The 12,801-nt window shown below is 37.9% G+C and overlaps 1 pseudogene; it reads left to right on the top strand.

Moving 5' to 3' along the window:
• The first annotated feature begins 3,075 nt into the window (after positions 1-3,075).
• LOC115072317 overlaps positions 3,076-12,801 on the top strand; it is a 41,448-nt pseudogene continuing 31,722 nt past the window's right edge.

The following is a 12,801-nucleotide window of genomic DNA, read 5'->3' on the forward strand; positions in this document are numbered from 1 at the left end:
TATATAAGAAAGCTACTGATTTTTTGTATTAATTTTGTGTCCTACTATTTTGTATAATGTGTTTATGTGTTTAATGTGCTTGAGGATTTTTTTCTGGTGGAATCTTTAGGGTCTTTTATGTATAGAATTATATCATCTGCAAAAAATTGTGCTTTTATTTCTTCTTTTCCTATTTTTATCCGCTTAATCTCCTTCACTTGTCTTACTGTTCTATCTCAGACTTCAAGCACTACATTGAACAGGAATGGAGAGAATGGGCATCCTTGTCTCATGTCTGATTATAGTGGAAATGCTTTGATGTTTTCTCTTTTCAGCATATGATACTGGCTGTGGGCTTGTGTGGGGAGGAAGATGACTTCAATTGAAAACATTTATGATGAAGCCAAGGTAAAAAGAAGACATTTTGGAACTTCTCTGATCTGTCTGAAGGCAAAGTCTTCTGGAAATGAAACTGTCATAAACTTTCTTATCCTTATAGGATATCCTTATAGGAAGGGGGCTGATCAGATCTACCTGGATAAGTTACTACATAACCAAACATCGTAGTCTGTGGTAACTTCTATTTGTTTCTCCAAATGCCCATTTTACCTTCACAGAAGCACTTATTATATGTCTCCCATTTTCCTCTTGTAAGCCAGCATACAAATGTTTGAATGCACTTTCTAGTTACAATGACACTGGTAGGTCATTGTAAGAGAAAAGGCATTTTGAGATTGTCTTTTTCCAAGTTCTTTTCAATATTATTTTCTGTGTTTTGCATTCTCTAGATTATGGACACTTAATCCAAAGTTACATGTAGTAAATTATACTGTGTTTTTCTAATCCAGACAGAGTGCTAGCCTTCTTTAAAAGGAGAATTCTGCTTAAACACTATCATGCTTACCTACAAATTATATTTTTTTAAAAAAGAAAGAAAAATGTTAAAGGGAATGCTTAAGGTGATCTATATTAAAAGTTTAACCTACAAGCCAGAGATCTTAATCCTAATGAACCTTGGCCAATAGAAGTAATTCACGTAAATTTCTCTGGTCATCTTCAATGTGTTCGTGTATGCCTTGATACTTTTCCAGGCTTTATTTTTACTGGTGCTCTCAAACACATGAATCTGCCTGAGCTGTTTGTAGATACTTACTGCTTTTTTTGAAAGGGTGATTACAAAACAAATCAAAGCAGACAGTTGTTCCACTTATATAGCTAAAATTTTTATCTCTTTTTGCCAACTTTGGGAAGTTTGCATCTGTGTCTTGTGCCATTCCCTGTAACCCCCAAAGACAAGCCATAAAGAAACTAAGTCATTTATTATTTAAAAATCAAATAAATAAAAAAATGAGGAATAAAAGTTTACCTGCTCAGGAACAACTTGCTAGAGTAAATTATATTTTTAAAAAATTTAAGCAATTTATACCTTAATTTTTGGGTTTTGCTCTATTTTCCTCCTTAACCCCTACTGAAAAAACATCTTTTTGTATATGGGTTCCAGGGCAGGGGCTCTGGGAGGGTGCCAGTGACAGGGGTAGAAAGATGATTGATTAAGACTGTTTGAGATATTCTGTATAAAATAGACAAAAAATTTCAATTAAAAAAAAAAGGGGGCAGGAGAGATGGCTCAGCGGTTAAGAACATTGTTTGTTCTTGCAGAAGACCTGGGTTCGAATCCCAGCACCAACATGGCAACTAACAACTGTCCATAACGCCAGTCTCAGGGTATCCAACAACCTCTTCTGACCTCTGCTGGCACTGCACGACACGGGTGCGCTTACCTACATGCAGGCAATACAAGCATACACATAAAATAAAAATAATAAATAAAAATATTTTAAGTTTCGTTTAAAAAAGAAAATTTTTAAAATATTTTTTATTTAATATTTTTATTTTATGTGTATGAGTGCATTGCCTGCATGTAGGTAGATGCACCTATGTTGTACAGTGCTTTTGGAGGTCAGAAGAGGGCATCAGATCCCCTGGAACTGGCGTTATGGGTGGTTGTTAGCCCCATGTGGGTACTGGGACTAGAACCCTGTCCTCTGCAAGAGCAGCCAGTGCTCTTAAGCACTGAACCGTCTCTCCAGCCCCTGAAAAAACATCTTAAGAACAAAAAGTTTTATCAAAACCCATGATTTTATATGTTTCCTTAAGGGCCAACTAACAGCTGGATCCCATTGCTCTCATTAACTGGTGCCAAGGCTCTGCATATGTTCTTTCTCCTACAGGCCTTCTCTGGATCCCACTGCAACTGGTAAGGCCATACCATGAGCTGGCGTCAGAAGACAGCAACCTGGCGACAGAAGATGAACCCGCCCTGAATTTCAACTGCATAAATAGCCATCATGTTCATGTGCCTTCTTCAAATGCTGCCTGCCTGTGCCACCTTCTCCACAGAATCACCCATGATGGCATCATCCTGACTTCATGCTGCTTCTCCAGCACACTGTACCCTAACTAGCCCACTGCCGATGACCATCCCAATGGACATACCTCTTCTTTGATCAAACAAGAGGTAGCTGTGAGAATGCATTTTACGATATGGACATACTATGGACAAATAACTTTTACTTAACTTTGCAAGCAAAAAAGTTAATCTTAACTTTTTTATCATGTAGACAAGTTCACTGAGCCTTATGCTCCTCTTGTGACCTTGGCATATGAACTTAATCCCTCATGACCCTTCCTTACCCTTGACTCAAAACAATGTATGAATGTGTATGTTTTGCATATTCATTGGCAGCAACAAAGATTATCCCATTTGCATTGCAAACAACAAGGATAAATTAATAACATCTGCCGTGGTTGTGCATGTCCTAGGTCAGTTCAGGTAAGAAGGGACATAACTTCTCTTAATAAGACAGTTCCTTTTTTGCTTCCCCATTTAATGATGGATACACTGTTTCAATAAAAGAAAGAGGAGGCCCTTGTTTTAGAGCACAGTTCCAAAAGAATTCTGAAGGAACAGGTTCTTAGAACAGTTTGGGTCCCTCTTTACTAAAATGGATGGTAAGAGTCAAGCTATCTTTATTCAAGAATCACAGTAACGTGGCATTGCATAGTAACCACCACAGGACCCATGAGCACAATGGCATGAAAACCACAAATGAGTATGGCTTTCTCTTTAACAATGATGTGAAAGCAAAGATATGGTTCTACAGGTAAGCAAGGCAACAGAGGAACAGCAAAGAAGTTGAATAAGGAATGTGGTTCATCCTATGAAAGTGAAGCCAGTCACAGGCAGCCAGAAAGAGGCATATTGAGAGTCACTTGAAGGCTGAAGCAGCTCAGGCTGGAGGCTAAGGCCGCTGAATAGAATTAGCACTGGCATTTCAGGTTTTTACGAGGTTCCATTACTTGAACACATGAGTGAGTTTATGGAATTGGAAGGCAGGTGTATTTGTTTTTTATTTCCAAATAACAGACTAGTATCTTGAAACAATACCTAGTACCTCTGGCAATTGAGACTTTAGGATATCTTAAGCTTTGCTCGGGGTAACAGAAGACTAAATCAAGGTGTCAGCCAGCCAGTTTTTTAGTTGAAGGCTCTTATCTGAATTGTCTGCTTCTAAATGGAGTCCAAGTATTGGTAGAATCCTATTCCCTTTGATGTTGAGACTAAGGTTCATGTCACTTTGCTGACTGACAACTGGGCCCCCTTAGATCCTTCAGACTGGCTACATTTCTTCCTATATGAGGACCCTTCCACTTATACATTTAAAGCAAATTGAGTCTTTAAGAAAAATTTTAAAATAATATTTATTGTGTGTGTATTCTTATGTGGGTGTGTACTTACCATGGTGCATGTGTGAGGATCAGAGAACAACTTGCAGACATTGATTGTCCATGTCCATCATTTGGTCCCCTGGGTTGAAGTCAGATCATCAGGCTTGGCAGCAGGTCCTTTTATCTACTGAGCCAACCTGCCAGCCCAGGTTTAGTCTTTTTCAAACTGAATCTATCTAACTCTGACACCTGCCTTTTGAGAGGCTTGTGTGATTAAACCTGGCCCACCCTGCAGTCTTACCACTTTAGAGTTAACTAATTTGGACTGTTAGTTACAACTATAAAAATTCTTCATATTAAGAGGGTGGGAAGATAACTCAGTCAGTAAAGTGCTTGCCTTGCAAGTTTGGCCTGAGGTCAATCTCCAGAATCCATGGTTTGTTTTTTTAATGCTTTATTTTTTAAAAATGTTTCATGTATATGAGTGTATTGTCTGCATTTATGAAAGTGCACCCATGTTGTGCAATGCCCACAGAGGTCAGAAGAGGGTATTGAATCCCCTGGAACTAGAGTTATGAACTATTGTTAGCTGCCAGGTGGGTGCTGGGAAGAGAACCTGCGTTCTCTGCAAGAACAGCCAGTGCTTTTAGACACTGAGCCATCTCTCCAGTCCAGAATCCATGTTTTGTTTTGTTTGGGGGCGGGGGGAAGCGAAGCACAGAAAGATCCCTGGCACTCTCTGGCCATCCAACTTAAACTACTTGGAGAATTCTGGGTCAGTGAGAGACTGCCTCATAGAAAAAGGTGGGCCGTCCCGGAGGAAGATACCCAATGTTCTCCTTTGGCCTCCCCACACACTCCTTACATCAAGCTTTGCACACAAGCACCTGACTGTTGGCTAAAGTCTTTAAGAGGCTAAGGCAAGATCCTGTCAAAAACAAAACCAAACCTCCCCATAATGTTCCCTGGATTAGTGCTTAAGTATAAAATCAGAAGGTTAACTATCCTCTTAGGATCTGGGAGAGATCTTTAAAATTACCCTGTATGTAAAGCCAAGAGAAGCCATGGCATAAATTTGTCAAAATCCCGTGGCTGGGTAGGTCATAGGCCCTAGGAGGAACTTACTATTGTTTAGCTAACAGACACATGTCAAGCTGCCTTCTAAACATCTATGCTTATCCCCATAGATAAATGCTTCCCTCAGCCTTAAAGAAGCTTGTCTTCACTATGAATACTGATTAATGCAAAGACTCTTTGCTGCTCAAGGTGCTAAGACAAAAGGACAGCTGACTGCTCAACCCTAAACAGGGCATTTACAGCACCCCCTCTAAGGCTCAAGGAGTGTCACAGAAGGAGCTAAAATAATTTAAAACACAGGACAGCAAAGTGCTATCTTCTGGGCCTGACAGAGCCAATGCAATCACGAACTCAACAGCAGCCTTGGTTGCCTGCCCTGGCAAGAATGGGCCTGTCAATAATCAGGCATAAATAGGAGAGAGACTCATGGGGCCATAACTCTCACTGCTGAATTATTGGCTACTAATGGTTTTGGGGGGAGAGGGAGCTATTATCTTTAGATGGACCCACTGGCCTCCAATGCAGTTCCATACTCATGGTCACAGGGATGGCCCTGGTTAAATTTAGTGGGTCACAAAACAAAACAAAAAGACAAGAAATTGAGAAAGGGAACTGTAGGGGGAGGGATTGGCAAGTATGGGAGGGAGACAAGGGAATGCAGGGAGGAAAGTAATAAGAATGTATTATATACATGCATGAAATTGCCCAAGAATAAATTTAATTAATAAAAAATAAAAAGAAGTAAATATCCCAGAGCCCCCTACATGCCCCTAAAAGGGCCCTACAAGTAATGGGTAGTGACAGAAGTCAGAATAGTGAACTTGGGAAGGGATAGGATGGAGTATGAGGGAGGGTTCAGGAACCTTTTTTTCTTTTTTTGGTCTTTTTGAGACAGGGTCTCCCTGTAGCCCCAGCTGTCCTGGAACTTACAGAGATCCACCTGCCTCTGCCTCCCGAGTGCTGGGATTAAAGGCGTGCGCCACCACGCCCAGCAGGAACCATTTTTTATATGCTTTTAAAAATCTGGTCGTCTGGGGCTTGAGAGATGGCTCCGGGGTTAAAAGCACTGGCTGCTCTTGCAAAGGACTCAGGTTTGGTTACCAGCACCCACATGGCAGATAACAACTATCAGTAACTCCAATTCCAGAGGATCTTATGCCCTTTCCTGTCCTCCATGGTCATTTTATGCATGTGGTGACCCTATATACATGCAGACAAAACACTCGTACACATAAAAGATATAAATAAATAAAAATTCTGGTTGTCAGATATATAAATATGTTTACTTTATATATTAAGCTGACTTTAGAGTTTTACTTTCTATGCTTAAAACAAACAAACAAACAAATAAACAAACAAAAAAAACACTTTCGATGTGGGAATTGAATCCAGGGTCTTGCTCACGCTGTGTGCTCTACCACTGAGCTATACACACAGCCCTATTCTTTTTTTCTATGAACATTATAGTTCAATAAAAAGGTGCTTAAATAAGAGACCTTTATTAGTACTGAAATTAACTGGGTGAACTTTGGACATTTAACTTTCAATATACTATTCAGGGGCAAATATTACTACTGCACTGTAACTCCTAGGGATGCAGCTACCTGTCACTTTATAGCCAAATGAAGTATTTCTTAATTGCCCTTCTGTCTGCTGTATAAAGCAAATTATATGAATCAAGATAGTCTTTTTCCAGCGCACGCGCACGCACACGCACACACACACACACACACACACACACACACAGTGTTGTCCTTGTCTGTAATAACCATATAGACACTTTCTGTTCTATGAGACCAAGATTATTTTAATGTGGAAGGCAGGCATATTTGTTTTGTGAAGAATTTACAGTACCTAATGACTAATAGGACACTGAACTGCAAAGTGAAAGAAATTATTTAGAGCAGATTTCAGAAAACCTGGTAGTATTGCAAATGGAAATTATAAGGGTAGAATGAATGTCTTGTACGCCACTGTATATCCAGTATATTACGGATCTCAGTGACATGAGCACAGTGGATATGTGATAAGTATTTGTTGGCTAAATTATAAAAATAACTTTACCTTATGTAACTCAGGGGCCTGCCCACCCTGACCTGAATCTGCCATGTTGTACTAATGGAGAAGAACTCCATGAAAAACTGATTTCATTCTGATAACAAATTTCTGACTACAACAAGCCCTTTGCTGTATGTGTAGATAGATACACATTTATTTGTGGGGCTACTAAAGTTTAATCAATATTAAATGACACATTACACAATTTCTTAGAACCTTTTCACATCTGATGAGCATGTTTAGTATACTAGATGATCTCAAGAAAACTAAAGCTGAGGCTTCATCCAGAGCAAACTTTATTCTTCCTGTGGTTATCACTAACATTAGACCAAGAAATACACATTACTTATGCTATGTATGATAAGCCAGTCTAGATAGACCCAAGATTCATTTCATTTCTGGAATTTTGGTTTTTGATATTGAGTACCTTCCTTTATTGCCTCGGATTTGGTGATAATATCTAATGCCACAGGGTTGGATAAAGATAAAATAATATTTGGAAAACACAAGATAATCTCAAGTTTTACTCATTGCCAAGAATAATAGCTATTACTTATTTTGCTACTTGCCTGGCAGTGTTTAAGGGCCTCATTAAATCAGGTTATTACTTTACCAAAGTGTTTGAGACTCAGCTTTCTACCCTGCCCTTCCTCAACCTCAGCAATTTGTAAGAATGATGATGGAAAAAAACTCCTTTTAGTGCTAACAATTAAACATAATAAAAAGTGCTGCTGTGTTCTGGCTAGAAACATGGCCTGAGTTGCACAGGCCACAGAATTCCAGGAAACAGGAAGGCGCACATAGTCTCATTCACCTTCATTCTCTCTCAACAGGGTCTCTAGCCCAGGCTAGCCTCCAACTCCCTATATAGCCCAGGATGATCTTGAACTTCTGAACCTCCTCACTCAACCTCCTGAATGGTAGAGTTACGGGCTTTATACAGTACTGGGGATCAAATCCAAGGCTTTGTGTATGCTAGGCAAGTACTCTACCGACCGAGCTACATCCCTACCCCTAATCCTTCATGTCTCTTAATCTTCCTTGTACTCTACATCTTAGTCTGTGGCTGAACTTGGATAATTTCCTCACATACAGTTTCTGGTCTACTAATAACTCTTTCCAGTTGTGTTAATCTTCTGTTCAATCTTCTAGTCATCAAATTCTTAATTTCACTTTCCAGAGGGTTTTAAAAATATATTTTTTATTTATAACTATGTTTTTTTTTTTTTATTTATATGTGGATGTGAATGTGCCTGTGGAGGCCAGAGAGGATGTCAGATCCCCTGGAGCTGGCGTTATAGGAGGTTGTAAACTGTTTGATGTGAATGCTGGAAACTGTACTTTCATCCTCTGAAAGAGCAGCAAGCACTCTTAACCACTGGACTGTAGCTCTGGCCCACAGAGTTTTTATATCTAAATATGCTACTTGGTTCTTTCTCAAATTAACCTAATTATTTTGTTTGTATTTCCAATGTCTTTTTTCACATTTTAAAGCATTTCAAATGGAGTTCATTTTATTTTAATTCTGTTACTATAATATCTGAAGTAATTGTGATTTTAGTGCTATTATGTCTTTTTGGGTTTCATAATATTTTTACAGGGTTTTTTTTGGAGGGGGGTATTGTTGGCTACCTATCTGTATGAATTCTTTATGTGTGGAGGGAGGGCACACTCAGTAGGGAAAGTATATGTTTGTCAGTCTCAGGTGCTTGGGGATGTTATGCAATCTGAAAGCCTTTTTAAAAAACTTGTAGTTTTTGAATCCTGCAAAAAAATGTAAATTCATGTCCCACACTACTTAAGGTCTAGCCAATAGCTGCCCCTGTGAGTTCATGACTGAACTTGCTATGGCGTGTTCAGAAGAAAATGTCTCATAGCACTCTTTACAATCCTCCAGCTCTTACATTCTTTTGACCTTACTGTATTATTTATTATGATTATGATTATCACCACTAACATTTTTGAGACAGGATTTCACAATGTAGTCTTGACTGCTCTCAGTTTGTAACAGTCTTCCTGCCTCTGCTTCCCAGGTGCTGAGATTTACGTTATCTATTTGGTAGACTTCACCTGTGACGTTTGCACCCCTTCGTTTATCTTTTTTAAGGGTTTATCACTGATTCAATCTTCTTGCTATTTACGTCCATTCTGAGTTGCATTCCCTCTGTATCAGTTTTGGCAGGTTGTATGTTTCTAAAAACCTGTCCATTTTATCTAGGCTATATAAATTTGTTGGCACAACTGTTTGCAGTATTGTCTTGGAACTCTATTTCTTATTACAATTTTTTCTTGTTTTCACTTATGTATATACTATGTATTGAATATTTTTTCCCCTCCGTGTTTTACCTCTCTCTGCTTCTGTTTGCCCTCTGTCACCCTGGAGAGTTTTTTATTTTTATGACATAAATGAAAACATGGTTTTATGTCTCTATATAAAATTTAGAAACTACAAATGAGAGAGATCATATATTTGCCTTTCTAAGATTAGCTTGATTCACTTAATATGAGAAAGTGCAGTTGCATTCATTTTCCTGTAAATGACATGACTTCCTTCTTTTATTGCTGAAAAAAATCCATCATGTATTCCACATTTTCCTTATCCATTCCTTATCCATTAGTTAAGCACCTAATTTGTTTCCATAATTTAGCAATTGTAAATAATATAATATATAAATATAAATACATGCAATAATTATTTTAATTTTATCTTTTTAAAGATTTTATTTTATTTTATGTGTATGAATGTTTTGCTTGCATGTATGTAAGTGCACCAGATGCGTGCAGTGCCCATGGCCAAAAGAGGGCATCAGATCCCATGGAACTGGAGTTAAGGATGGGTGTTAGCTGTCACATGAGTGCTAGGAACTGAACCCGTCTTCTGGAAGAGTAAGCCAGTGTTTTTAACCTCTGAGTCATCTCACCAGCCCCTAAAATTTTTATTTTTACAATTAGTGTGTGTGTGTGTGTGTGTGTGTGTGTGTGTGTGTATGCATGCAGAGGCCAGAGGGCAACTTGTGGGAGTTGGTTCTCTTCTTCCACCAGTTGGCATCCTGGAATTGAACTCAGGTCTTCAGGCTTGGTGGCAAGTACTTTTACCCACTGACACATCTCACTGACCCTATATATAATAAACATTGATGTGAAATGTTTCTATGATATGTCGATTTGGAGTTCTTTGGGAAAATACCCAGGAGTGGTATTTATCTGGGATCTACTGTTAATGTTTTTAGGAGCCTTCATACTGATTTCCATTGTAGGTCGACTAGTTTACATTCCTACCAGCAGTGTATAAAGGCTCCCTTCTGTTCCCATCCTTGTTAGCATTTGTTATTTGTTTTCTTGGCAACTGCCATTCTGGAATCTTGGTGTAGTTTTTGTTTGCATTTCTCTGATGGCTAGTAAAGGTGAATATTTTTTCATATGTTGATTGGCCATCTGTATTTCATTTTTTAAGAGCTGTTTATTATCACATTTATTGACTGGGTTGTTTAATTTCTTATTGTTTAGTTTTTAACTTCATTGTATTTTGTGGGTATTAATCCTCTGTCAGACATAAAATTAGTAAATATTTTCTTATTTCTATACAATTTGTAACAATGTAATCATTTTTATTTCTCATTTTAGCAATTTGAGTCTTATTTTCCTTAGTCAATCCAGGTAAAGTTACCAGTTTTGTTCATCTCAAAAGCCTTTGTTTTTACGATATTAACTGAACTACCATATAAATGTTATGGTAGTTGATTCATAATTTTATGGCTGCTTATTGTGTGTTTCCCTTATGAGAGTATGAATTATTCTTTGACCTGTGTCAAACTTTACAACAGATGTTCAATAAATGTTTTTGTTAGCAAATGAAACCAAGAAGTCAGTTTAAAAAAGCATAAAAAAGTCTACACAAATCACAAATGGAAAGGAGGCTTGGGGTGACGGTAAAACATGCAAAGTCACATTTTATCCAGTGTACACATTAAATTCCTCTAAATCAGGAACATGTGTCTAAACAAAAATGTCTTTGCTTGCTATTGGCTTCATTGGGGCGGGTTTGTTGTTGTTGTTGTTGTTTATTTTGCTTTGTTTGGGGAATTGGGGAGTTGAGACAGGGGATCTGGAACTTACTATGTAGACCCTGGGTCTACCTGCCTTCCAAGTGCTGGGATTAAAGGCGTGTGCCACCATGTCCGGTGGGTTTTTTTATTTTCTCTCATTTGATAGACTCTCTTCATTCAGTTATTTCTTTCACTGCATAAGAAGCTTTTTAACTTTATGAAGTCCCATTTGTCAATTGTTGGACTTATTTCTTGAGTAACTATAGAGAAAGTTGTTGCCTCTGCCTATATCTCAAAATGTTTACCTACTTTAATAGTTTCAGAGTTTCAAGTCTTACCTTAAGACCTTTTATCTATTTGGAGTTAATTTTGGGGTAAGATGAGAAATAGAGGTCTTGTTTCATTCCGCTGCATGTGAATATCCAGTTTTGACAGCACCTTTGTTGAAAAGGCTGTCTTTTCACCAATGTGTATTTTTTGGTATGTTGGTCAAAGTCAGGTGACTGTGACTGCCTGGGTTTATATCTGTGTTCTTTATTTATTCCATCGGTCTATGTATGTATGTTTGTGCTAGTGCCATGCTGTTATTACTATGGCTCTGTAGTCAGGTATGGTAACATCTTTGGCATTGTTCTTTTGCTCAGGGTTACTTTGGCTATCTGAGATCTTTTGTGCTTCCATGTGAATTTTAAGATTGCCTTTTCTATTTTTGTGAAGAATGGAAATGGTATTTTGATTGGAATAGTTTTGAATCTATAGTTTGCTTTTGGTAAAGTGACCAGTCTTACAGTTCATTCTTCCAGTCCATAACCATAAAGTCTCATCCATCTTCTAGTGTCTTCTTTAATTGCTTTCTGTTATGTTTTAAAGTTATCTTTGTAGAGGCCTTCTACTTCCTTTATTAACCTCATTCCAAGGTTACTCGTTTGTTGGTGTTTTTTAAATGTAATTTTGCATGAGATTGTTCCCCAGTATGTTTGACATTGATACATAAAGAAGTAACTGATTTTTTTTCTTTTAATTTTGTATCTTGCCACTTTTCTGAAAGTTTTTATCACTTATAAGAGTTTTCTGGCAGAGTCTTCAGGGTCGTTTTTTATTTTTTAAATATTTTGTTTGTTTTTTTAATCATTTTTAAAAAATTTTTAATAACTACATGATTAGAAGAAGCATTTCATTACAGCTTTAACATATTCAGTAACACACTCCAGAGCAAGAGTACATCTCTTTCACAAGTGGCTGTAAGTTTCTAGGTTCACAGTTGAATTAATACAGTTATATAATATTGAACTCAGTATAAGCCCTGTAAGACATAAAATTGAATGAATTTTCAACCTTTAAAAAAGATCTCCATTTCATTTTAGAATATATTGTTGCTTGCAGAAAGACTCATTCTTTTTGCTACTCACACTGAGATATTGGCGCATGCATCTCTAATCTGTATATATCTGATTGTTAGGTCAAGAACAGGTCGTGGTTCTGACAGGTCTGCTTGCTTACAAACCTATTCTGCTGTAGTAACAGTAAATGGTATCAGAATTGCTTTCAGAGTTTAGTAAACATACAGATTCCTCGCCCCTTTCCCAGGACCCACTGATTAGTCATAATTGGTTGCACCTGGATCCTTGGCACCTGTGTAGGTCTATAAAGTCGTCGGGTATATTTCAATGGTAATGTTTATCACCTCTACTAATTAATGTGACATAAATTTCCATGCTTCCTCCTCAAATATAATACATTTTTAAAAATTTGTTTATTTGTGTGTGTGTGTGTGTGTGTGTGTCACACAGAACATCCCAAACCATCTCATTCAACTATACACTCATTTCCCAGATGACACCCTCCCATAGCCTCCCTCCCCCCACTAGAGTCCTTATACTCTGATATCCCTGCTACTGTCTGCTGTGTTGTC

This window comes from Nannospalax galili, unplaced genomic scaffold (assembly GCF_000622305.1).
Source record: "Nannospalax galili isolate Female #2095 unplaced genomic scaffold, S.galili_v1.0 scaffold441, whole genome shotgun sequence".
Taxonomy (NCBI): Eukaryota; Metazoa; Chordata; class Mammalia; order Rodentia; family Spalacidae; genus Nannospalax; species Nannospalax galili.